The sequence below is a fragment of the Nerophis lumbriciformis genome, linkage group LG35 (assembly GCF_033978685.3).
Source record: "Nerophis lumbriciformis linkage group LG35, RoL_Nlum_v2.1, whole genome shotgun sequence".
NCBI lineage: Eukaryota > Metazoa > Chordata > Actinopteri > Syngnathiformes > Syngnathidae > Nerophis > Nerophis lumbriciformis.
The window spans coordinates 16,266,314-16,293,547 of NC_084582.2; the positions used below are offsets into that span (position 1 = coordinate 16,266,314).

At 39.9% G+C, this 27,234-nt stretch overlaps 1 long non-coding RNA gene across 1 annotated transcript in view; it reads right to left on the reverse strand.

The window, feature by feature from the left end:
- The window catches only part of LOC133575256 (uncharacterized), a 49,374-nt gene that overhangs the window by 15,824 nt on the left and 6,316 nt on the right, over positions 1 to 27,234 (reverse strand). The window contains exon 2 of the long non-coding RNA XR_009811475.2: positions 25,367 to 25,534. This is a non-coding gene — a long non-coding RNA (uncharacterized lncRNA). The remainder of the gene's footprint in view (positions 1 to 25,366; positions 25,535 to 27,234) is intronic.

Here is a 27,234-nt window from a genome sequence, read left to right on the forward strand (position 1 = left end):
TCGGTTGATATCGGTATCGGTTGATATCGGTATTGGTAATTAAAGAGTTGGACAATATCGGAATATCGGATATCGGCAAAAAGCCATTATCGGACATCCCGAGAAAAGACCAAAATGGCAAAAAAATTCAATAAAATAAAAAAATCTTTCAGACAATACTTAACAAAGAAATGGAATATGGCTCTTCTGATATCCATTACATTTGGGTCCGTAGTTGTTGCTATAATAGTTCCAGGAAATCAATGCTACAGAACTTTTGCAGCGTGATATTAATAAGCCCTGAGCGAGCTCTGTTGTTATCTGCCAGGAAAGGGGGCAGGCCAGTTCAACGGCTGATGTGATAATTCCTTGCTTTAGCTGAGACTTACGCCCCCTCCCTCTTTCACTGCAATCTAGGAACCTCGATTTGGGCAAAGCGGGGGGAAATGACCTGTTTCCCGACAAACGTTCGTAGCCAAACAGCAATTATCCTGTCATGGCCACGCATGACAGTGAGCTAATGTGTGCTGGACGTGGAAATAGCAGGAAGAAGTTAATTGAAGAACTCAGGCCGGGGGATCACCCGTGTTTGAGTGAGCGGTCAGGTGCGTTGCCATCAAACAGCCTGCCCTTTGTCTGCAGACACATGTAATCTGGGCTGTTATTTGATACTGTGTGTCATTTCCATGTTTGCCTAGCGCGGACAATCAGTTTGAACTCCCAACTAATTCCTGATCTTTCAATTAGACAAATTGCTTTCATACCAGGAGAGCTGAACTTTGCACCTGCCTCTTTTCCAGTACACAGGGTAACCCGGCAGGCACAGGACATTGAAACAGACCTGGGCAAATTAAGGCCCGGGGGCCACATGCGGCCCGTTAAGCTTTTCAATCTGGTCCGCCTGACATTCCCAAATATTTTTTTGAGATCTTTAAGATGTAAAGTGTAGCTGCCATTATGATGTGCAGTCATGTTTTCTAATGACCGTAAGTCTTCACCTATACTAAGTCTTTCAATTGTTGGAATCTGCGCTTATAGATGATATACTAGTTACTATGGTCATCTTATTAGTTACTATGGTCATCTAATTAGTTACTATGGTCATCTAATTAGTCACTATGGTAATCTACGTCACAGCAGCTCAGACGAGGCACCAAGCAGTGTGGGCGGGAAGCGTTTCCACTGACGCGGAAGGAGATTTTCACAACAAAGTTCTAAAGCTTAGTGATATATCAGATGTATGAGATTGTAGGTGGGTTTATTTTGTACCCTTCACGGTCATATTTCACTTTTTGTTGTGTTTTAACTTGATTGGAAAATATGTCGATCGAAAGGACGCGACGTTCATATTTTGTCAATATTCAGTGTTTTATCCTTCATAGAAAAATGTAAAATTCCATTAGGTTTTTTAAGGCGGTCTGTCATAACGTTTTTAGCATTCAGTCAGACATTATTGTGAGATTTTGTATTAGTGTTCCTAAAAATAGATATACCGGCCCCCAGACACATTTTTTTCTCTAAATGTGGCCCCCGAGTCAAAATAATTGCCCAGGCCTGCATTAAAACAACGTTGAAATCTTGTTGAATTAGGTCCTGACGTTGAGCAACTCAGACATAACGTTGAAACAACATGATTTTTGATGACGTTTAATCAATGTTGGGTTCTGACGTTGAGTTGACCATTGAATTTCGGTCATTTTCCGACCACTATTTTACAACACAAATGTAACGTTGAAATAACATGCTTTTTGACAACGTTTATTCAATGACAGGTTGTGACAATACGAAGGTCCTGAGTAGTCTTGGGTTCAATCCCGGGCTCGGGATCTTTCTGTGTGGAGTTTGCATGTCCTCCCCGTGACTGCGTGGGTTCCCTCCGGGTACTCCGGCTTCCTCCCACCTCCAAAGACATGCACCTGGGGATAAGTTGATTGGCAACACTAAATTGGCCCTAGTGTGTGGATGTGAGTGTGAATGTTGTCTGTCTATCTGTGTTGGCCCTGCGATGAGATGGCGACTTGTCCGGGGTGTACCCCGCCTTCCGCCCGATTGTAGCTGAGATAGGCTCCAGCGCCCCCCGCGACCCCAAAGGGAATAAGCGGTAGAAAATGGATGGATGGATGGAAGGTTGTGATGTTGATTTGACCTTTGAAATTTGGTCATTTCCCAACCAACGACGTGGATCCAACGCTAGACATCAGCGTTGTCTCAATTTACAAATACCGTATTTTTCGGAGTATAAGTCGCTCCGGAGTATAATTCGCACCGGCCGAAAATGCATAATAAAGAAGGAAAAAAACATATATAAGTCGCACTGGAGTATAAGTCGCATTTTTTGGGGACATTTATTTGATAAAACCCAACACCAAGAATAGACATTTGAAAGGCAATTTTAAATAAATAAAGAATAGTGAACAACAGGCTGAATAAGTGTATGTTATATGACGCATAAATAACCAACTGAGAACGTGCCTGGTATGTTAACGTAACATATTATGGTAAGAGTCATTCAAATAACTATAACATATAGAACATGCTATACGTTTACCAAACAATCTGTCACTCCTAATCGCTAAATCCCATGAAATCTTATACGTCTAGTCTCTTACGTGAATGAGATAAATAATATTATTTGATATTTTACGGTAATGTGTAAATAATTTCACACATAAGTCGCTCCTGAGTATAAGTCGCACCCCCGGCCAAACTAGGAAAAAAACTGCGACTTATAGTCTGAAAAATACAGTACAAACTATTTTGCAACGTTGTTTAGTAGTCATTTTTTAAAGGACATGTATGTATAATCAACGTTGTATCAATGTCTCTTGCCTGCTGTAAACACACACACACAAACAATTGCACATTCAAGTACTAGTGACTTTTGGAATGTGTGTTTTTTTCTTTCTTTTTAAATCGGCAAATCAGTAGGTAAAAAAATAAACAGCGCTAGCGTTCAATACAGTTTTCTTGGTACTCAGACATTAATTATGACAGGAAACTGAAAAACATGACCATCAACCTTTTTTTTTTTCCCCAACCAGAAATCCATTATGTTTTACACATTTGCCAAGATTTTAAATTGTGTTTCTAGAAATAGCTCTAGTTTTAAGAACTATTTAGTTAATTCTAGTCATTGACTTAACGTCATAATCTTAATTTTAGCATAAATGACAGTATTTATAAAATAATTATATTCAAATACAATATTTTGCTTTTCTCCACACAGACAATATTAATTAAAAATGTTGCAACAGGCTCTGGATACTTAATTTAAGAATTTCAAGTTGAATAATTATTGTTCTCAGAATAAAATACTTATTTATAGCTTAAAAGTCCTACTAATTTCTAGATATACAAATCTTAATTTAGGATGTCTTATCAAGTAAAATTAACTAGCTTCATGGACAGATCATTTTATTAATATTATTATTAATATTAATATTTTTCGGAGTGTAAGTCGCACCTGCCGAAAATACATAATAAAGAAGGAAAAAAACATATATAAGTCGCACTGGAGTATAAGACGCATTTTTTGGGGAAATTTATTTGATAAAACCCAACACCAAGAATAGACATTTGAAAGGCAATTTAAAATAAATAAAGAATAGTGAACAACAGGCTGAATAAGTGTACGTTATATGACGCATAAATAACCAACTGAGAAGGTGCCTGGTATGTTAACGTAACATATTATGGTAAGAGTCATTCAAATAACTATAACATATAGAACATGCTATACGTTTACCAAACAATCTGTCACTCCTAATCGCTAAATCCCATGAAATCTTATACGTCTAGTCTCTTACGTGAATGAGCTAAATAATATTATTTGATATTTTACGGTAATGTGTTAATAATTTCACACATAAGTCGCTCCTGAGTATAAGTCGCACCCCCCGGCCAAACTATGAAAAAAACTGCGACTTATAGTCCGAAAAATACGGCAGTATTTTTTCCCCCTAAAATCTAGTCCTTTTTTTATCTATATTTTGTCAGCTCTTCTTTGCAGTGTACACATGAGACTTACAGGCAGACTTTGATGCCTTAGAATAAACCAAGAGAAGTTGTTTCCTTTACTTTATTCTTAGGCATCAACTTTGTATAGTGGTATTGATTATATTCTGCAATAAGTTATTTCTTCTGAATAAACTGCATTTGTGACCCGATTTTAAATGACTGTAATCATTATTGTGCAAAGACTGTTGAAAACGTTTTACCCGCCTGTCAATAATCAACCTGTTTCAGCTTTTTAAATAATTACCTTGCCATCGCCTCAAAGGTGGCGGCTAAAACAATAAGGAAACTGCTGATTCGACTTCATAATAACACAGGGAGCGACGTTTCTCGACTGTTCTGGCGTGATTGACAAGGAGTGAAGGGGAGAGAAATTTGACCCTGCAGTCATTTGCTTCCAATCATGTGAAATGGCATCCTGAAAGAGGAGAAGCAAGTCTGGAAGTGTAAATATACTCTGCCTTCATTAGATTAACATACACTTTGCTCACACACACACACACACACACACGCCACATACGTGCACGTTATCTCCTATTATTAGCAGGGACTCGGATTTACACATGCCCTGCAGCCTGCCTTGTGTTTGCCTCTCTAACGCGTGTTTACATTGGATGCTATTTTTCTCGACAAACTTAATAAAAGCTGGTTATTTATTGGGTCAGATTATTGGACACGACTGAGCTCAGCTGTAAAAGTTTCGAGTGAAAACAGCTGCGGCTGAAATTGAATTACACTAAGTGAGTAATGTGAAAAGCAAGGGCAGTTTAACAGTTATTAAGTGCTCTTCTAGAGAACAATCAAACAGGCAGACTTCTGCAGGATACGAAAAGTATTCCACTGCCGCCTCCTCCACTATCTCTCGGAGTTACTCACTAGTTGGGAACTTTAAAATGCTCGTAGAACTTCACATCAGCATGTTGCATGGTGCATTCACACCCCGTGTCATTAGGCTTGGTGTGTTTGTCTGTAGAGAAGTGCCTTGGCATGTGCTCCCTGACAGGCCTCTGTCTGACAAGAGCAGAGGTTAAATGATTATAGGACCAACGGCTTAAACATGTGGCATGGCACCTGGCCTGCATGTGTGTGTGTGTGTGTGTGTGTGCGTAAAAGAAAGAGAGAGAGGCCCAAGAGAAAGTTTTCCACCACTAGACATCTGCAGCCTCGCATGATGTCATTTATCAGCTAAAGTGTTAATGACCTGAAACTTTTCAGGCGGTCTGTTTGCACCTTTTTACTTGCTCATTTCTGTGGAGCTACAACACGTTAAGCAAAAACAGGCTCTTTTCTTCAGCCCCAGTTTAATTCCCACACTCCCAACAATAACAGAGTTATTAACAGAGTAATAAATTAACGCAACGGTTCTCATTCCGTATTTTCAAAGTAATGCCAACATCTGAAATTGTGCTCATCTCACAAACGAAATTGAGTTGGAAGAGATATTCTTTTTTTCTATTGCTGTCAGAAATTTGAATCAGAATAATCACACGGTTGCAGTGGATTCATTTAGATCAGGGGTGTCAAAGTCAAAGCCCGCAAATTAATGATCCATGGCCCCCGGGATGATATTTGATTAGTATTAGAAAAGGCCCGCAGGCCACAGCCGCCTGCTGCTGTTTTGCACGCACAAATACCCCATCAGTGTTGGCGCTAGGAATTTTCAAAATGGGGTCCCAGGGACCCCATCAAGTCATAAAAATGGGGTGTCCACAGTACATTTTTGGGGTCCCACTTTTTTGTAATCGTTTTGAAAACAAATGATACATGTATGCATTATCCTGTTATATCTCACATTCTATATTGTTTTGGAAAAAGGTTGTCCTAAACATTACTTAATTCATTAAAAAAAAAAAAAAAATACAAAAGAAAACACATTTGTATGAATATATACATTTATTCAGTTATAAACCTTAAAGGCCTACTGAAACCCACTACTACCGACCACGCAGTCTGATAGTTTATATCAAATCAAATCAAATCAACTTTATTTATAAAGCACATTTAATATCAATGATGAAATCTTAACATTGCAACACATGCCAATACGCTTACTAAAGTGCAATTTTAAATTCCGCGCGAAATATCCTGCTGAAAACGTCTCGGTATGTTGACGCCTGCGCGTGACGTCACGGATTGTAGAGGACATTTTGGGACAGCATGGTGGTCAGCTATTAAGTCGTCTGTTTTCATCGCAAAATTCCACAGTATTCTGGACATCTGTGTTGGTGAATCTTTTGCAATTTGTTCAATGAACAATGGAGACAGCAAAGAAGAAAGCTGTAGGTGGGAAGCGGTGTATTGCGGCAGGTGTTGTGCTGGATAACGCACCCCCGCCGTAGAATGCACCCCCTGACTGTTGTGCCGGATAACACAGCCGGTGTTTCATTGTTTACATTCCCGGAAGATGACAGTCAAGCTTTACCATTGGCCCGTGGAGAACTGGGACAACAGAGACTCTTACCAGGAGGACTTTGAGTTGGATGCGCAAACGCGGTACCGTGAGTACGCATGCAGCTGCGGCTTCCAAACATTTGGTCGCTTGCCCGTACGTGCGTGCCGCTATGTGCATGTCACGCACGTAACTTTGGGGACTTTGGGGAAATATATGTGCTGTATGAACTTTGGGGAGGTGAACGGTACTTTGGGCTGTGGGATTGAGTGTGTTGTGCAGGTGTTTGAGTTGTATTGGCGGGTTATATGGACCTCGCTCAAATTAATGGGGAAATTGTCGCTTTCTCGGTCCGAATCGCTCTCGCTGCTGGTGGCTATGATTGTAAACAATGTGCAGGTGTGAGGAGCTCCACAACCTGTGACGTCACGCTACTCGTCTGCTACTTCCGGTACAGGCAAGACTTTTTTAACAGCGACCAAAAGTTGCGAACTTTATCGTCGATGTTCTCTACTAAATCCTTTCAGCAAAAATATGGCAATATCGCGAAATGATCAAGTATGACACATAAAATGGACCTGCTATCCCCGTTTAAATAAGAAAATCGCATTTCAGTAGGCCTTTAATTCACTTTCTTCTTTCCTTCATGGATCTAAACCAGTGGTTCTTAACCTGGGTTCGATCGAACCCTAGGGGTTCGGTGAGTCGCCCTCAGGGGTTCGGTGGAGGTCAAAACACACCGACTCATCGTGTACATAAAAACTTCTCCCTATCGGCGTATTACGGATACGGCAACAGCAGAAGTCACACTGATTTGCAGGTGTGTCATTTGTTGTGAGTTTATGCACTGTGTTGGTTTTGTTCTTTGAACAAGGTGATGTTCATGCACGGGTAATTTTGTGCACCAGTAAAAAAAACATGTTAACACTTTAGTATGGAGAACATATTCACCATTAATTAGTAGCCTATAAACATGCAAATTAGTAACATTTTGGCTCTTAATCATTAATAAGTACTTATTAATGCCTTATTCGGCATGGCCTTATTATAACCCGAACCCTCTAACCCTGGCCCTAACCCTCTAACCCTAACCAAATAACTCTAAATTAAGTCTTTGTTACTTAGAATATGTTCCCCATACTAAAGTGTTACCAAAAACATATAACTTTGTCTTGAATTTGAAAATAAACAACATTTTATTTTTCACTAAAGAAGGGTTCGGTGAATGCGCATATGAAACTAATGGGGTTCGGCACCTCCAACAAGGTTAAGAACCACTGATCTAAACTTTACCACTGCCGGTATTTTTCTCTATATTTTTATTGTAACATTTTCAGAATGTGTTTGTTCTATTTTTGGCCAAGGAAGACACAAAAAACCATCTGAAGTTGTCTTTATTTTTTAGATTTACTGCCATGATGTTAATAGTCCGGCCTGAGCTAAATGAGTTTGACACCACTGATTTAGATGAATCATGATTAAATATAATTTATTTTTAATCTATGTTAATCAGGTTTAATTTTCCATGAGCAACGTGTTTATTACCTTTAACATCGTGTCCATGTTTTTCGAAACAGTTTTCCACATTAAAGTGGACGGGTTACTCTCTTTGTCATTAAGATTTAAAACTCATTCCTGCAGAGTATACATAACACTTTATGTCGCTTGACTGTTCTGTCATGTTTTGTTTTGTTTGCATCCAGATGACCAAGAGGCTGTTTAACTTCTTCCATATTGACTTGTGTGGTTCTGAAGCCAGTTTAACTGCCCATTTGTACAAGGCATGGACAAACTGCGCAACATGCGTTGCCATTTTCAGGGAGTCACTCTGCATTTCAGATAGATTGATTAATAATGATGATGGATTAAACCGCAATAAAGCATTAATTTTGACAACCCTACATCTGTTCACTTCTGTCAAAGGAAATTGTAATATCCTTGCACTTATCATTTTAATATTAACCCAAAAGTGTTAATGTTTCTTGTACACTGTAATAAATCAACTTCTTCCATTTAAATATACAATAATCATTTAGTAGCATGTTTTAATTAAATGGGATATAATGTGAGGAATTTATCTATTTGAAAAGGGAAGGGTTTTATAATTGACAATCACAGATTAGTTACACTACAATTCAAAGGACCAGGTTTCCATTGACTACAGTAACACCCTCGTAATAAACAAGTGATAAAGAGTCCAAACCCACCTGCTTCCTATGTGAAGACTTAATGAGAAAACACTTATACAACTCGCAACATGTAAAGCCTAGTATTATGTTTCATTTCCAAGAGATTTTTTGCATTCATTATTTTCAACAATTGTAAAGTTGAGGTTACTTAAAGGCCTACTGAAACCCACTACTACCGACCACACAGTCTGATAGTTTATATATCAATGATGAAATCTTAACATTGCAACACGTGCCAATACGGCCGGGTTAGCTTACTAAAGTGCAATTTTAAATTCCGCGCGAAATATCCTGCTGAAAACGTCTCGGTATGATGACGTCAGCGCGTGACGTCACGGATTGTGGAGGACATTTTGGGACAGCATGGTGGCCTGCTATTAAGTCGTCTGTTTTCATCGCAAAATTCCACAGTATTCTGGACATCTGCGTTGGTGAATCTTTTGCAGTTTGTTCAATGAACAATGGAGACAGCAAAGAAGAAAGCTGTAGGTGGGAAGCGGTGTATTGCGGCCGACTGCAGCAACACAAACACAGCCGGTGTTTCATTGTTTACATTCCCGGAAGATGACAGTCAATCTTTACCATTGGCCCGTGGAGAACTGGGACAACAGAGACTCTTACCAGGAGGACTTTGAGTTGGATACGCAGACGCGGTACCGTGAGTACGCATGCAGCTGCGGCTTCCAAACATTTGATCGCTTGCCCGTACGTGCGTGCCGCTATGTGCATGTCACGTACGTAACTTTGGGGAAATATATGTGCTGTATGAACTTTGGGGAGGCGAACAGTACTTTGGGCTGTGGGATTGAGTGTGTTGTGCAGGTGTTTGAGTTGTATTGGCGGGTTATAAGGACGGGGGTGGGGAGGTGTTTGTTATGCGGGATTAATTTGTGGCATATTAAATATAAGCCTGGTTGTGTTGTGGCTAATAGAGTATATATATGTCTTGTGCTTATTTACTGTTTTAGTCATTCCCAGCTGAATATCAGGTCCCACCCGCCTCTCACAGCATCTTCCCTATCTGAATCGCTCCCACTGCCCTCTAGTCCTTCACTCTCACTTTCCTCATCCACAAATCTTTCATCCTCGCTCAAATTAATGGGGAAATCGTCGCTTTCTCGGTCCGAATCGCTCTCGCTGCTGGTGGCCATGATTGTAAACAATGTGCAGATGTGAGGAGCTCCACAACCTGTGACGTCACGCTACTTGTCTGCTACTTCCAGTACAGGCAAGGCTTTTTTATCAGCGACCAAAAGTTGCGAACTTTATCGTTCTCTACTAAATCCTTTCAGTAAAAATATGGCAATATTGCAAAATGATCAAGTTTGACACATAGAATGGACCTGCTATCCCCGTTTAAATAAGAAAATCGCATTTCAGTAGGCCTTTAATAAAACTGAATGACGAGTAGACATTTTCAGTCAATGTGGCTAATGTTTACAAAATAATAGTTTAACTTGATAGATTTTTTTAAATCATAAAAAAACAATGTACAGTATTTAACTCTCTGTGGGTATTTGATTTTAATTATTTTCAAAGCCAATCAGTACATAAAAGTCCTTAACATGTTGCATTTTTGTTGATTATGTTTGCTGTTGAAAATGTTAAATACATTTTAGTACATACAAAATGGTTTCTTATTTTTTTTAATGTGGATCTTTTTGAAAGCCGTTTGATTAGATAATGTCACAGGTTTAAATTAGTAAAATGAAACATGTTATGCACAACTGTGACATAATTTAATCAAAATGACTTCAAATGGTTAAAATACATTAAAAAAAAAACCAACACATTACAATGTATGATATTTTTGCTTAGGGCAGAAGTTAATTGAGATATATTAGAAAAGAATATATGACTCCAAAATGATTGTTTTGCCCTTTAAAAACTGAAGAACTTACTTGTTTGGCTTTGGGATCCAATGTATCGTACACCTAATAAAGAATTTGACCATTACATTTTAAAATGTAACAATGAAAAACCTTTTTTTTTTTAAAAGAAAAAATATTGTATAATGGAGCAACAAGACTAAAAAATGGTGGCTAAAAATAAAGCAAAACTTTTCTGAAAGGACAAAAAAGTCAGCCTTTGTCCTTTGAGGGTTAATTAGTGGTGATAACATAACATGGGCTCTACCTTATAGTTTTTGCAGTGTATTTACATTTTAAAAATATTAATCTCCCAGTCTTACTTTATAAATTGAGAAAACATAGCAGCGTTCCTACATTTACTCCAAACATCATAGTCACTTCAAATTGAAGAAATTATATTTCATGGATTGATTAAATGAATGTAAAATGTTGATGAATATAGCTTCATTATAATGATTGGTGCGAAGAGGTGGCGACTTGTCCAAGGTGTACCCCGCCTTCCACCCGAATGCAGCTGAGATAGGCTCCAGGCACCCCCCACGACCCCGAGAGGGACAAGTGGTAGAAAATGGATATAGGGATGGATTAATCATTGCAAAATGTTGGTACCTGTGGTTTCGTTCAGTCATCAGTTTTCTCTAATCTGCATTTCAGCACAAAGCAGATGGAACACGCTGTCAGCACTCGTCTTGAACCATCTAACACAGAAAACACTCTGACCTAGACTGTCAATGCAGGGTCACTCTCCCTAACAGAAAATGCATGTGCTAATTCCTTACATTGCATGTGTGTGTGTGTGTGTGTGTGTGTGTTTTAGAAAGGCAGACAAGGTACCTGCATGGTTTTATTTAATCCAAACCCCATAAATCAACTCTTCTGGAAGAAGACATGAGATATTCATTTGGCCTATCTCCTCGAGAAAGATAAATCCCGTATCCCTCTTTGTGCTTCCTGTGTATGACAGGTTATATCACTCCGGGAACAGATACACAAAAAAGATGAGAGGAAGATTGAATAAGGACTGACGCACTGTGGGTGATGTATCCGATGGCAGGTGAGGGGATGGGGTGAAGGTAGCAAAAAAAAAAAAAAAAAAAAGTGATTTAATGCTGGTGGAGACTCCTGTCCTTTCCTCCCTGGCCCAGCGCTTTCATGTTAGCCCAGGGTCGACCTGCCTGCTATCCCAGATGGTGCTGTCTGTCTGGACTGCCCTCTACAGGATGTGCCCATCACACCCCCACCACCATAGACATACACTAATTGATTTCAGGGGGATGGTCCTCTCTCTCTCAATCTCTCTCTTCTGTTTCATACCAACACACGAGACAGCCTGCCAACAGCCAGGGCCCTCACCTCTTACACACACACACACACAATAATAAATACACACTTGGCGCTGGGCGCTGTCAACGCTAATTCAATTTGAGACGCAGGAGTGTGACTAACAGCAGACCTGCTGAGTGCTTTACCATATGCACCACACAGGCACACACAAATCACAACTACCACCATTCGACTGGTGTGATAATAATGTCATTCACGTCAATTGTGCTCTGTCGGTTTCACTCTTTTTAAAAAAAACTCCCTTTAGTTATTCAATTATTCCAGACCTACTATAAATGGCCGGGTTTCTATTTCGCAGTTTCTGTTGGATTTCAAGAGTGTATGCAACTTGTTTCTATCAAAAAAGCGTGTTAATATTTACAAACCCTGTTTCCATATGAGTTGGGAAATTGTGTTAGATGTAAATATAAACAGAATACAATGATTTGCAAATCCTTTTCAACCCATAATCAATTGAATGCACTACAAAGACAAGATATTTGATGTTCAAACTCATAAACTTTTTTTTTTTTTTTTGCAAATAATCATTAACTTAGAATTTCATGGCTGCAACATGTGCCAAAGTAGTTGGGATAGGGCATGTTACATGGCCTTTCCCTTTTAACAACACTCAGTAAACGTTTGGGAACTGAGGAGACACATTTTTTAAGCTTCTCAGGTGGAATTCCTTCCCATTCTTGCTTGATGTACAGCTTAAGTTGTTCAACAGTCCGGGGGTCTCCGTTCTGGTATTTTAGGCTTCATAATGTGCCACACATTTTCAATGGGAGACAGGTCTGGACTACAGGCAGGCCAGTCTAGTACACACACTCTTTTACTATGAAGTCACGTTGATGTAACATGTGGCTTGGCATTGTCTTGCTGAAAAAAGCAGGGGCGTCCATGGTAACATTGCTTGGATGGCAACATATGTTGCTCCAAAACCTGTATGTACCTTTCAGCATTAATGGCGCCATCACAGATGTGTAAGTTACCCATGTCTTGGGCACTAATACACTCCCATACCATCACAGATGCTGGCTTTTCAACTTTGCGCCTATAACAATCCGGATGGTTCTTTTCATCTTTGGTCCGGAGGACACGACGTCCACAGTTTCCAAAAACAATTTGAAATGTGGACTCGTCAGACCACAGAACACTTTTCCACTTTGTATCAGTTCATCTTAGATGAGCTCAGGCCCAGCGAAGCCGACGGCGTTTCTGGGTGTTGTTGATAAACGGTTTTCGCCTTGCAGAGGAGAGTTTTAACTTGCACTTGCAGATGTAGCGACCAACTGTAGTTACTGACAGTGGGTTTCTGAAGTGTTCCTGAGCCCATGTGGTGATATCCTTTACACACTGATGTCGCTTGTTGATGCAGTACAGCCTGGGGGATCGAAGGTCACGGGCTTAGCTGCTTACGTGCAATGATTTCTCCAGATTCTCTGAACCCTTTGATGATATTACAGACCGTAGATGGTGAAATCCCTAAATTCCTTGCAATAGCTGGTTGAGAAAGGTTTTCCTTAAACTGTTCAAAAATGTTCTCACGCATTTCTTGACAAAGTGGTGACCCTCACCCCATCCATGTTTGTGAATGACTGAGCATTTCATGGAATCTACTTTTATACCCAATCATGGCACCCACCTGTTCCCAATTTGCCTGTTCACCTGTGGGATGTTCCAAATAAGTGTTTGATGAGCATTCCTCAACTTTATCAGTATTTATTGCCACCTTTCCCAACTTCTTTGTCACATGTTGCTGGCATCAAATTCTAAAGTTAATGATTATTTGCAAAAAAAAAAATGTTTATCAGTTTGAACATCAAATATGTTGTCTTTGGAGCATATTCAACTGAATATGGGTTGAAAATGATTTGCAAATCATTGTATTCCGTTTATATTTACATCTAACACAATTTCCCAACTCATATGGAAACGGGGTTTGTACAAACAAAATGCTAATGTGCCAAATCAAGAACTAAATGTTTTTATTACACATACAGTCGTGGTCAAAAGTTTACATACACTTGTAAAGAACATAATGTCATGGCTGTCTTGAGTTTCCAATAATTTCTACAACTCTTATTTTTTTGTGATAGAGTGATTGGAGCAGATACTTGTTGGTCACAAAAAACATTCATGAAGTTTGGTTCTTTTATGAATTTATTATGGGTCTACTGAAAATGTGAGCAAATCTGCTGAGTCAAAAGTATACATACAGCAATGTTAATATTTGGTTACATGTCCTTTGGCAAGTTTACTGCAATAAGGCGCTTTTGGTAGCCATCCACAAGCTTCTGGTTGAATTTTTGACCACTCCTCTTGACAAAATTGGTGCAGTTCAGCTAAATGTGTTGGTGTTCTGACGTGGACTTGTTTCTTCAGCATTGTCCACACGTTTAAGTCGGGACTTTGGGAAGGCCATTATAAAACCTTAATTCAAGCCTGATTTAGCCATTCCTTTACCACTTTTGACGTGTGTTTGGGGTCATTGTCCTGTTGGAACACCCAACTGCGCCCAAGACCCAACCTCCGGGCTGATGATTTTAGGTTGTCCTGAAGAATTTAAAGTTAAAAAGTTAAAGTACCAATGATTGTCACAATCCTCCCTTTTCATTGTCCCATTTACTCTCTGTAAAATACCAGTTACATTGGCAGCAAAACAGGCCCAGAGCATAATACTACCACCACCATGCTTGACGGTAGGAATGGAGTTCCTGGGATTAAAGGCCTCAACTTTTTTCCTCCAAACATCCATCCATCCATCTATTTTCTACCGCGTGTCCCTTTTGGGGTCGCGGGGGGTGCTGGAGCCTATCTCAAACATATTGCTGGGTATTGTGGCCAAAGAGCTAAATTTTCGTTTCATCTGACATCACATGGACAAAAATAAGACATTCTGGAGGAAAGTTTTGTGGTCAGATATTGGCGCCTTAAGTATTGGCCAATACGGATAATGATCCGATACGATATCGGCACAAATCATAGCACATAACTTTTATTATTTTGTTGTGTGGGATGTTAGAAAAGGGTATGATCAAGTGAAATGTGTCAAACCGAGAACAATGTTAAGTATTAAAAACATGAACCAATTCATTAACTGGAACTCTGGAATGAACTAATGCTGTCTTTATGTTGAAGTGGAGTGGCAATTTTTTTTTTTTCCCGTCAACACAGAGTGGCCACAATAATCCGTGAAGTGCATTACCGTATTTTTCGGACTATAAGTCGCAGTTTTTTTCATAGATTATGCCGGGCTCCAGTGCGACTTATATATGTATTTTTCCTTCTTTCAATCAATCAATCAATCAATCTTTATTTATATAGCCCTAAATCACAAGTGTCTCAAAGGGCTGCACAAGCCACAACGACATCCTCGGTACAAAGCCCACATAAGGGCAAGGAAAAACTCACCCCAGTGGGACGTCGATGTGAATGACTATGAGAAACCTTGGAGAGGACCGCATATGTGGGTAACCCCCCCCCTCTAGGGGAGACCGAAAGCAATGGATGTCGAGTGGGTCTGACATAATATTGTGAGAGTCCAGTCCATAGTGGATCCAACATAATAGTAAGAGTCCAGTCCATAGTGGGGCCAGCAGGACACCATCCCGAGCGGAGACGGGTCAGCAGCGCAGAGATGTTCCCTGCCGATGCACAGGCGAGCGGTCCACCCCGGGTCCCGACTCTGGACAGCCAGCACTTCATCCATGGCCACCGGACCTGTGCCCCCCCCCCCCCCCCCTCAAGGAAAAGGGGAGCAGAGGAGAAAAGAAAAGAAACGGCAGATCAACTGGTCTAACAGGGGGGCTATTTAAAGGCTAGAGTATACAAATGAGTTTTAAGATGGGACTTAAATGCTTCTACTGAGGTAGCATCTCTAATTGTTACCGGGAGGGCATTCCATAGTACTGGAGCCCGAATAGAAAACGCTCTATAGCCCGCAGACTTTTTTTGGGCTCTGGGAATCACTAATAAGCCGGAGTTCTTTGAACGCAGATTTCTTGCCGGGACATATGGTACAATACAATCGGCAAGATAGGCTGGAGCTAGACCGTGTAGTATTTTATACGTAAGTAGTAAAACCTTAAAGTCGCATCTTAAGTGCACAGGAAGCCAGTGCAGGTGAGCCAGTATAGGCGTAATATGATCAAACTTTCTTGTTCTTGTCAAAAGTCTAGCAGCCGCATTTTGTACCAACTGTAATTTTTTAATGCTAGACATAGGGAGCCCCGAAAATAATACGTTACAGTAATCGAGACGAGACGTAACGAACGCATGAATAATGATCTCAGCGTCGCTAGTGGATAAAATAGAACGAATTTTAGCGATATTACGGAGATGAAAGAAGGCCGTTTTAGTAACACTCTTAATGTGTGACTCAAACGAGAGAGTTGGGTCGAAGATAATACCCAGATTCTTTACTGATTCGCCTTGTGTAATTGTTTGGTTGTCAAATGTTAAGGTGGTATTATTAATTAGTATTATGCATTTTCGGCAGGTGCGACTTATACTCCGGTGCGACTTATACTCCGAAAAATACGGTACTCTCATGGCCCAGTTGAATGACACAGACATGTTTGTTACTGGATACGTTCTAATAAGCTTCTGCCTTGGACACTGTGTATGTACAGTATTTGTAAATAATATGCAACATAATTACTTGATATTTATTTATATTGAAAAATGTGGTGTTTAAGACTGCAATGTTGTTCAGTTAAGGAGACTAATTACATATGTCTAGCTTGTGTGCTATTGTGGTATCCTGGAGTCCAGTGATTGTAGTTTTTTATTAAAAGAAAATACAATACTACAATCATGTGTGCTTACGGACTGTATCCCTGCAGACTGTATTGATATATATTGATATATAATGTAGGAACCACAAATATTAATAACAGAAAGAAACAACCCTTTTGTGCGAATGAGTGTGAATGAGTGTAAATGGGGGAGGGAGGTTTTTTGGGTTGGTGCACTAATAGTAAGTGTATCTAGTGTAGTTTATGTTGATTTAATAAAAAAAAAAAAAAAAACCCCGAAAGGTATAAGCGGTAGAAAATGGATGGATGGATGGAAAAAATAAAAACAAATATTTTTTTTATTTTTTTTATTCTTGTGCGGCCCGGTACCAATCGATCCACGGACCGGTACCGGGCCGTGGCCCGGTAGTTGGGGAACACTGCTATAGTTTACCATGTTTACCGTTTGTCCAGCTTTGCACAAGAAAACACGTCAGAGATTATATAAAATATTTTGGATGTTAGACGTTATTACCCGATACATGTGTTTTTGCTGATATCAATATCGTATCCGGAGACCCCTACTTATCGCCAAGCATTATCAGTTAATATTTGATACATTACTCTCTCGAATATAAATGTATTCCTCAAGAAGAGTCCTGTGAGTGTACTTCCTAAACAATTCAGTCCAGATACTGAACTTCCTGAAAATTAGTAGGTATTTAGTAAGCAATGTCAGCCATTTAATGAGCAAGTTAATGTTTGTAAAACACGAACATAAGGGCCCATGTGAACGTAACACAACACATAACTGGGGACAAGTTATACCGATGACAGTTTTGGCTCTACAGTTGGGATAGATCACCAGGCAGTGAGTCATTTGTTTAATTTAGCTCCAGGCCACGGTTCTCTGTGTAAACTCATGATAATGCAATACAGATTAAGAAAATGTGCAACACGTGTTTTGGTCTGATTTGGACACTCTCGATGCTTCCATAAAGAGTAAAAAGCGGACATTAATGGCTTGTTTCTCCACATGGGATATTTGAGCGGATGAGGGGTTGAGGTGACGGTCAAGTAGGGGGTTAAAAGGGTGAATAAAGGGAAGGGGTAGCAAGATCAGGTGTGTGTTATGTGTCGAAGACATGTTGGGTCTTAATGAAGCGTGCTCTGGAAAACAAGGAAGGACAGGGCCAGCTGTAGTGGCGCGTGTGTAAACGCGCACGAGACAGTAAACCTGATTAAAAGCATTAACACAACTGACAGGAAGCGGTGGTCAAAAGGTGAATGGAAAACGGGGAAACCTTTGAGCTGAAACGATTAGACACACACTTGTAAGAAGCAGCGTTAGCAGCCGATTGGTCACACATGCCCGTCGATACCCTAGTAGAACCAATCAGCTCAGCTTCCTGTGTTTGACCTGACCCTTCACACATAGTAATTGAATATTTCAAATTGAAGGCCGGACGGAAAACGATAGAAATGAGGGCCTGTCCTACCTGAATACATGGAAGGCACAGCACCACACCAAGCTTTAGTGCAGTGGTTCTTAACCTATTGAGACGGTTTGTTGCTACGAATAAATAGTGTCTCAGAAGAACACTGAAAAATTAATGCCAAAAAGTGACAACAAATTACCCTAAGAAGAAGGGTTATTATGTATTGCTATTAAAAGCAACCAGTATTCCATAATTTCTACTTGTATACCACCAGAAGTCTCCAAAAGTGCTTCGGATCATGACCAGGCTGAAACCACCACTGAAGACGCAAGTTGAAGTGTCAAGATTGGCAAAGAAATACCCTATTTGAGATTTTACCACTGTTCTATGGGCTGATGAAAAGGATCTACCAGCAGAGAGTGTGGGGTGATCAAGAATGCCAGGATCGTTATGCCAGACAATACACTTATAGTCATTAAATTCATAACGACCCGCCATTCTTGAGACTTGAGACTTCAAAAAGTCTCATCTGAATGAGACTTAGTGAAAATGTCAAATCTATGGTGAGGGAAGACACTACACGTCAATATTTTGGCAGCAGTGCTTACAGTTTCAACAGAAGTACACCATGAACTGAAACAGGAAGATTCCATAGATTGAAATTTCACCATGGTTATTGAAAAAATGCCGGACTATATTAGTCTTTGAATATTTTTGAAAAGCCAACATTTGATGTAATCGTTACTCTTTGTAAAACACACTCTGAAAATTCCAAAAATAAACAAAAAATACATATTTGTAATGTGTCTGCCTAATACTCTTGCACACGAAGGGCCTGATCTCCTACTTGTTTGCATTTATTAAAACTAGGGTTGCAACAACTAATCGATTAAATCGATTAAAAAAATCGATTATAAAAATAGTTGGCGACTAATTTAGTCATCGATTCGTTGGATCTATGCTATGCGCATGCGCAGAGGCTAAGTTTTTTTTTTTTTTTAACCTTTATTTATAAACTGCAACATTTACAAACAGCTGAGAAACAATAATCTAAATAATGGGGGTGTAACGGTACGTGTATTTGTATCGAACCGTTTCGGTACGGGGGTTTCGTTTCGGTGCGGAAGTGTACCGAACGAGTTTCCACACGGACATATTAAGTAGCGTACTGCACGTTGTGTAAACAATACTCAAAATGCCGGACATTTGAGGCATTTATCGGAATCAGAATGAAACGCCGCCCTGACAGCCCCGCAAAAGAGGACATGTCCGGTGAAAAGAGGACGTATGGTCAGTCTATCGTAGCCCGTTAGCTGCTAGCATGCTAGCAAAAGAGGACTAGCAGCGACCGGGCTCGTTACTGACAATACGTCCTCTTTTCACCGGACACGTCCTCTTTTGCGGGGCTGTCGAGCTGTGTTTCTTAAATGCCTCAAATGTCCGGCATTTTGAGTTAGGGATGCGTGTATTTTCAATATACGTTCAGGGTTAAAAAGGTTAAAAACACAACAAATTGTGCGTGCAGCAACATTTGTGAGGGAGGGGGAGAGACAGAGAGAGCGAGAGAGTTATGATAACCGGGCATGCGTCGTCAGGCTCTGCTGTTTATCGATACATTTATCAGATTTAATTTTTTATAATCTATAGCAGGGGTGTCAAAAGTGTGCATTTTTGTAACATTTTCCTTGTTTTATTTGGCAAGTTGAAAGAACATGGCACCAGTATGCAGTTGTTTTTCAATAAAATACTGGAAAGGATATAAATGTAGTTTGTGTCTTTTATCCGATTATTAATCGGAGTAATAATCGACAGATTAATCGATTATCAAATTAATCGTTAGTTGCAGCCCTAATTAAAACATTTGCAAACTTGATAGAACATGTAAAGCTGATCTATTAAGCTTGTGCGCCAAGCATTGTGTCTCTTAAGTGAGCAAAATAAGGAGCGCAACCCATTTAGCGTGTCTGTCTTCATGAATATGCAGAATATATGCTGATCATCAGAACGGCCACAATACTTTGCGTCTTTATTTAGTACGTCTAGAAAGGACGTGCAAACTGGCAGTTGCCCAGAAAGGAGGCGATGATGCCCACACTACCGTCCCACTTATGCTTATCAACATATTTGGACCGTCAAAAATGAAAATATTAGACATATTGTCTATTCAGCAATATCATTTTATAATGTTCTAACTTCTAGAAGACATAGGGGCTAATTAAAACACATTTAATTGATGTGTTTTGGTGTCTGTGTTTTTTTTTAATGACACTAGTTTTTTCATATAGGAGCTATAGTATTACCATATCTCCTATAGGAACAAATATGTATCTTGCAATCGGCATTTTCCTGCGCCTGGAACATTCCAACACATGCTCAAAGTTAGTGGTCTGTATGTGTTACAGCGGTACTCAGTTGTAATACACTTTTTCACCACTTGTGGCAGTAATGACAATCTTAAACAGAAGAAGTCTGGAGCTCAAGTCATAGAGAAGTTTAAAATAAGGGCAACAAATATTACTAATGTGGTGAAGTTTTATCTTTTTTTAACTTAAATATTTTTTGACAGTGAAACATCCATCCATCCATTTTCTACCACTTGTCCCTTTCGGGGTTGTAGGGGGTGCCGGAGCCTATCTAAGCTGAAACATATTTATTGTCATTTTTTATTAATCTATTTTATTTACTTTAGCACTACATAGTTTTCATCAGTTATTTATGAGTCCCTCCTTATGCAGTATATTTGATTAGTACTTATTTTTATTATCAGCCTGACCTAAGCCTAAGGTCTATGTGGTAAAAAAATATATATTTGTGATAAACACATGGTTTAGTATCATCTGACAAGGTTGTTAACCTGTTAAACTGTAAGTAGGTTAGATGTAGTTATTGAATACGATAAAAATCAGGAGTAAATTACTATTTCAGTGTTCACATTTGAGTGGGCCCCAGGCTCGTCTGTAGTGGAAAAATTGGGCCCTGAGGTCATAAATGTTAAGAACCTCTGCTCTAGAGCAGTGCTCCCTAACCTTTTTGTAGCTGCGGACCGGTCAACGCTTGAAAATGTGTGGTGGGGGGGAGATGATTTTTTTTTTTTTTAAATAAAGAAATACAATCATGTGTGCTTACGGACTGTATCCCTGCAGACTGTATTGATATACATTGATATATAGTGTATATATTGTGTTTTTATGTTGATTTAATTTAAAAAAAAAAATTAAAAAAAATATTGAAAATTTGTTCCTGAGCCCATGTGGTGATATCTTTTACACACTGATGTCGCTTGTTGATGCAGTACAGCCTGAAGGATCGAAGGTCACGGGCTTAGCTGATTACGTGCAGTGATTTCTCCAGATTCTCTGAACCCTTTGATGATATTACGGACCGTAGATGGTGAAATCCCTAAATTCCTTGCAATAGCTGCTTGAGAAAGGTTTTTCTTAAACTGTTCAACAATTTTCTCACACATTTGTTGACAAAGTGGTGACCCTCGCCCCATCCTTGTTTGTGAATGACTGAGCATTTCATGGAATCTACTTTTATACCCAATCATGGCACCCACCTGTTCCCAATTTGCATGTTCACCTGTGGGATGTTCAAAATAAGTGTTTGATGAGCATTCCTCAACGTTATCAGTATTTATTGCCACCTTTCCCAACTTCTTTGTCACGTGTTGTTGGCATCAAATTCTAAAAATAATGATTATTTGCAAAAAAAAAAAAAAAAATGTTTATCAGTTTGAACATCAAATATGTTGTCTTTGTAGCATCAAGAAAACGAGAGTCCAGTGACCTCTAATCAGTAATGGCTGAGCTCCTCGGGGTGAAATGGGAGGTGGTAAACGTCTTCCCGGTGGTTGGGGACCATTGCTCTAGAGGACACATTTGATTCTGGCCTAGTAGCAATCTGCTGTTTTTAAGGACCTTCTGCAAAAAGCTAGTCAAACATCATCTCTATGACAGCACTTTTTAGGAATCTGCTGCAAAAATATGAGTCTCCCACAAGTTGTTTCAACTGAACTTGCGAGGCCAACAGTTAAATAGCCCAAATGATGAAAACTAGAGGACCTAAAATAATAATAATAATAATAATAACTGGGATTTATATAGCGCTTTTCTAAGTACCCAAAGTCGCTTTACATGTAGAACCCATCATTCGTTCACACCTGGTGGTGGTAAGCTACTTTCATAGCCACAGCTGCCCTGGGGTAGACTGACGGAAGCGTGGCTGCAATTTGCGCCAACGACCCCTCCGACCACCACCTATCATTCATCATTCAATTCACCGGTGTGAGTGGCACCGGGGGCAAAGGGTGAAGTGTCCCGCCCAAGGACACAAAGGCAGCGATTTTTGGATGGTAAGATGCGGGGAGCGAACCTGCAACCCTCAGGTTTCTGGCACGGTTGCTCTACCCACTACGCCATGCCACACCTTAAGGAACACCACCAGTATAACTAAAGTAGTTGAACAAATGACTACTGACAGCATTTGAAGTAAACAAGTTACAGCAACACGTGTTACATAAATGACATTCCCAAAATGATTTGTAATTGCCGGACTTAAAGGGGTGCCTTAAGACAGTGATTTTCAACCACTGTGCCGCGGCACACTAGTTTGCCGTGAGATACAGTCTGGTGTGCCGTGGGAGATTATCTAATGTCACCTATTTGGGGTAAAAAAATATTTTTTGCAAACCAGTAATTATAGTCTGCAAATGATGTGTTGTTGTTGAGTGTCGGTGCTGTCTAGAGCTTGGCAGAGTAACTCTGTAATACTCTTTCATATCAGTAGGTGGCAGCAGGTAACTAATTGCTTTGTAGATGTCGGAAACAGCGGGAGGAAGCGTGCAGGTAAAAAGGTTTCTAATGCTTAAACCAAAAATAAACAAAAGGTGAGTGCCCCTAAGAAAGGGCATTAAAGCTCAGGGAAGGCTATGCAGAACAAGACTAAAACTGAACTGGCTACAAAGTAAACAAAATCAGAATGCTGGACGACAGCAAAGACTTACTGTGGAGCAAAGATGGCGTCCGCAATGTACATCCGAACATGACATGACAATCAACAATGTCCACGCAAAGAAGGATAAAAACAACTGAAATATCCTTGATTGCTAAAACAAAGTAGATGCGGGAAATATCGCTCAAAGGAAGACATGAAACTACTACAGGAAAATACAAAAAAAGAGAAAAAGCCACCAAAATTGGAGCGCAAGACAAGAACTAAAACACTACACACAGGAAAACAGCAAAAACTCCAAATAAGTCAGGGGGTGATGTGACAGGTGGTGACAGTACACCTACTTTGAGACAAGAGCTATATTGATGCATGCTTGGTTATGGTTTAAAGTCATATCCAACAATTGCGACAACGACTTTTTTCTGTCAACTGAGTTTCGTTGTTTATTGATTTCTGCTGGTGGCGTGCCTCAGGATTTTGTCAACACAAAAAATGTGCCTTGGCTCAAAAAAGGTTGAAAATCACTGCCTTAAGAAACGCCTCAGTTTTGTAAATCACAAGTTTGGATCCGAAATGTCAATGCAATAATTTACCAATGTGTTTACGGTGGTCCAGGTTTGCTTATACAAAAGGAGTGTTTTTAGGAATTTGCTGCAAAATGCTCCCAAATTTTTAACTCAACTCGGTGCCGGTATGTGTCATTACCGGGCCGCCAGTTAAATAGCATTGCTCTAAAAGTAATACGTTAGAAAATAAACATATTTAAACATTCAAATAACAATAATATGGCTGTTAAGAACCCAGAACAATATGTAACGCTTCTTCTACGAAGGAAAGTATATGTTTGTATGTGTCGTGTATTTATTTTCAAAGAAAATCTAAACTTTGTCAAAGATTTGAGTGGGTTTATAAGTACTTTTTGAGCACATTCAACAATACCGGGATAATATTGATAAACATGGTATGAAAGTTTCATATGCATACCTGCCAACTTTTGAAATCAGAAAAACCTAGTAGCCAGGGTCCAGGGGCCGCAGGCCCCGGTAGGTCCAGGACAAAGTCCTGGTGGGGGGTTCTGCCCCCCGACGCAAAATGATTATTAGCATTCAGACAGGTTAAAATGTTGCTAAAACCATCACTTTTCTATCAGTCACAGTGACTTTTCAAAACAAAAATATTACAGCAAAAATCATATGGGTTGATTGACATGTTTATTCTGTAAGCAAACTTCAATAGTTTGAAATTATTTTGACAGTTAATGCCAGTTATCCTGTCAACCTTTCACAAGACTTCCATTTGTTAATTGAAAGTATAAACAGTATAAACACTTTTTACAGTAAACAAATGGTAAAACAGTACTAAACAATTCCATTAAAAAAAAAATTGGTGTCATTATTACCTTTCTGTCCAAGCTTGTATAATCTACTGCCTTGTTCAATTGTAAAAAATATTATGTGCCTAAAATTCACATTTCTATCACAATTATCATACTGTAAACATGGTAAGCTAACTTCATTAAAATTAATAGTCCTGTCAATAGCATGGAATTACAATTCAAATGTAGTTTTTTTGTAAGCCTTTCAAAAGAATTCAAAATATGAAAAATTAATGAAAATTAATTTAAGCCATCAGACACTTGAAAAGTGGCACATCACATCTCTAATGTAATCATTTTAACTTTTCAACAGAAATAGCACTGCAAAAATATAAAGGACATACTTCTGTATTTTGGTAGTTATGCTGTCAACATTTAACAAGATTTCTTCAACTTGGACTTGAAAGCATAAATAGTATAAACACTTTTAACAGTATAACAGTACTAAACAATTCCAATAGATAACATGGGTGTCATTACCTTTTTGTGGCTAAAATCCAAATTTATTCTATCTATACTTGTATCGCTAGCAACGGCATTAGACTTGTGTTTTTTTGTCCCAACGTGGTATTTTACATCGCTAATTCCTCCGTGTCCGATCGAAAAATCTTGTCTGCACAAGGTGCAATTCGCGTAGTTTTCACCCTTTTTGGAACGGATAATTATTCCCGGATAGGCTTTTGAATATTCTTCACGGAATGACTGCAGTTTTCTTTTCGGTTTAAGACTCGTTTGCGATTTTTCTTCGGCTGATTCCATGATCGTTCACTCGTTTGGAAACAATGGCAACTGGTGCCTCGTGCTTGGCAGCGGTGCTATAAATAGCCTCGCGCATGGCATTCGGAATGGCTCGATAGGAACTTACGGGAAGCAGTGTCGATTGTCATTGTTGTTACGCGATTTCGTGAATAAAACTTAAAAAAAAAAAAAAAAAATTTTTTATCACTGCAACCGTAACCCGGAATAGGTTGATGAAAACCGTACTAATTACGGGAAAACCGGAGTAGTTGGCAGGTATGCATATGGTTAAATTTCTACATTCGCTTGTGCGGGAGCACAAGGTCAACCACATGGACATGACCAGAGACCCACCGGATCCTTGTCTGTCTGCAAGTTCTACGACGGACCCCTGGGAAGCAGAGGGCGGTGTCGATGGCGCCTCACACTTGGTAACAACTCTTAACGCTGACAATCACAGTGGCAAACGCAGGCCTGCACAGATGTTTGTAGAGCAGCTGTCTCCACCACAACAGCGCATCCCTGAGTAAACAGAACAATATGCCAGAATCTATTAGCTTTTAAGAGATGGGATTGCTCCTGAGAGCTACACGTAGATAAGTAAATGAAACACTTGACAAATATTTGTGTTTCCTTTTAACTGCTGAGGGACATTTTCCTCTCTGTAATCCAACTCCTGGCCCGGATGATTGACAGCTGCTAGATCACATGGGTCAGTGGAAAATGGGAAGTGTGTTGGGTGTAACTCTGAGGACATTAAAAAAAAAAAAAAATCATGTGTGCGCACAAACTCCCCACAGGCACCGTAGTCATCAAAGTGCCTGGTAAAAAGGCAAAATGGAGATTTGTGTCAGTTTGGGGGCGATGATGGTGATTGTGGACGCAGTTAAGTGTGCGCTGATGATAATTAGGAAGGACACACAAAGGGTCAGAGGTGGCTGAGTGTCACTCTGGAGAACTCCCATCATCCACCAGGCTGCGGGTGTGTTCATGTATAGATATTTGTGCCTGCTTTGATAGCACCTGTAATGGCTCCCAGCTGAGTCTCACCTCCCCCCTCCGATCTAGTCAACTATGTATGTGTGTAATAAGGCAATGGCATGCGAGCGGCAGAAGGCCGCTTCCTTTACAGGTGACACCTTTGACCTCTCATCTGTTCCCTGTTGACAGAGGGGAAGAGGGGGTAGGGGTCGAATGGAAAAGGGAAGATTCAGGTGGAACCCGGATTATTGAAAAAGTGCCAAGCAAAAATTATAATCAAGCAAATGGCAAAAAGCGCTACTTTAAAAAATAAACCGATACAGTATAGAGAAGACAAAGTACTCAGACACACTTCTCAATCAATAGGGAGATGCTTCCAACTTTGTGGGCACAGTTCTCACACAGTTTCTGTGCTCTATATCGCAAATGTTTGGATGAGTTTGGTGCAGAAGAACGTGCACAAAACCATAACCTCGAGCCTATCAAATACAAACCCCGTTTCCATATGAGTTGGGAAATTGTGTTAGATGTACATATAAACGGAATACAATGATTTAAAAATCATTTTCAACTCATATTCAATTGAATGCACTACAAAGACATTGGCATTGATTGCTGAAATAAGCAGGGGCGTCCATGGTAACGTTGCTTGGATGGCAACATATGTTGCTCCAAAACCTTTATGTACCTTTCAGCAATGGTGCCTTCACAGATGTGTAAGTTACCCATGTCTTGGGCACTAATACACCCTCATACCATCACAGATGCTGGCTTTTCAACTTTGCGCCTATAACCATCCGGATGGTTCTTTTCCTCTTTGGTCCGGGGGACACGACGTCCACAGTTTCCAAAAATAATTTGAAATGTGGACTCGTCAGACCACAGAACACTTTTCCACTTTGTATCAGTCCATCTTAGATGAGCTCAGGCCCAGCGAAGCCAACGGCGTTTCTGGGTGTTGTTGATAAACGGTTTTCGCCTTGCATAGGAAAGTTTTAACTTGCACTTACAGATGTAGTGACCAACTGTAGTTACTGACAGTGGGTTTCTGAAGTGTTCCTGAGCCCATGTGGTGATATCTTTTACACACTGATGCCGCTTGTTGATGCAGTACAGCCTGAGGGATCGAAGGTCACGGGCTTAGCTGCTTACGTGCAGTGATTTCTCCAGATTCTCTGAACCCTTTGATGATATTACGGACCGTAGATGGTGAAATCCCTAAATTCCTTGCAATAGCTGCT